The following is a 1,493-nucleotide window of genomic DNA, read 5'->3' on the forward strand; positions in this document are numbered from 1 at the left end:
AAACCTGGGAGGGTACATAATCTTCCTCTGCACGTTGCTATTGGTCTTCAATGCGAAGTCTGCTGTGTGCTGGGTGAGTCTGTTCCAGGATTTCTTGATATCAAACAAGGTAGAGTGGGCCAGATTGAATTCATGGAGGTTGCAGGAGGTTGACCATCCTGTGTCCACCTTCTCCATTATCTCCCTCTTCTCCAGAGTCAGAACCACCAGTTTCCTCGTCGGGTGGCAAGGCCATCATCACACACACGAGTAAGAGGCACCAGAGGAACAGCAGGGCCTGCAGCAGGTAGGGCACCACCACAAAGACGAGCACCTGGGCAGCTATAGCGACAAGCATGCAGTCACAATGGTGGGTAGGTGGGAAGTGGGGAGGATGCGGGGCGCTCTAGCAGACATCAGAGGAACTACACGGCAAAACGGCTGTTCATCATCATGCAGCAAATTTAAAGTAGGGATGAACACATTGGCTTTTTTTTTTTGCATTTTTTCCGTTTTTTGGCCATTATTGGTGTGAGAGGATTGGAGCCTAAAATGTCCAGGACTTGGGGTGCCCAGAACTTGGGCATCCAGGTCTTAAGGGATTACTGTATATGTATATCCCCCAATACACGATACCCCAAGAGGCGATATCCCAGCTTAGCGATGGGGGATACAAATACCATCATACCCCATTAGATGCCTGGCTTAGCGATGGGTGTACAAATACCACCATACCCTGTTAGACGATGGCCGTGCCCCAATTTTACAATGGGCCCTCCGACGTTGCATCCACAGGTGATAGACAGAAATTTTGAATCATACGCGTTCCCGTGGCCGAGCCCACCCACCTCCCAGGATGCGCAGAAATGCTTGCGAAGCCCCCATAGCCATCGCTAACCCCAAGCTTACCCATATCGTTCTTCTTACACCAGTCATCTCAGAGTGAGAAACTCGCTTATGCACGCTCACCACGCAGTGTTGCATCACCAGCGTTATAGTTGTGCATCATAACTGAGTATGAGCAATGCCGTGAGTAGAGCAGTGATACTAATCGTGTGTGGAGTGCGGTTTTGTGTGATTTGGCCTACGTAAGTGTGATCATGTCTGATAAGGGTGCTGCAAGTGGTAGGGCAAGTGGTGGTGCTAGTGGAGGCCCTAGTTGGGGTGGTAAGTGGACTGCTAGTGTTGGTGCTGTTTAACATTCCCACGAAACGTGTGTGTAAAACTCTGTCTCAAGAAGGCAAGGTAGATATTCTTAAGTGCCATGAAAAAGTCGAGGGTGCGTGTGCTATCGCCTCAGCTCTCCACCTGGCCCAGTTGACTGTCTCCATCATCAAGAAGCGGGAGGCCATTAAGGTTGCTGGTGGGGAGGTTGCAACCTTATCCACCTCCTGTATCACCCACCAGAGAGAGCCTGTGATAGAGTAGCTGGAGCTGATTCTCCACACGTGGGTGGAGGATCAGAACAAGAGGAAGGCACCCATGAGCCGGGCAATTACAGGTATGCCTCGATA

This window comes from Coenobita brevimanus, chromosome 26 (assembly GCF_032717465.1).
Source record: "Coenobita brevimanus isolate Jiangsu-jjx chromosome 26, ASM3271746v2, whole genome shotgun sequence".
NCBI lineage: Eukaryota > Metazoa > Arthropoda > Malacostraca > Decapoda > Coenobitidae > Coenobita > Coenobita brevimanus.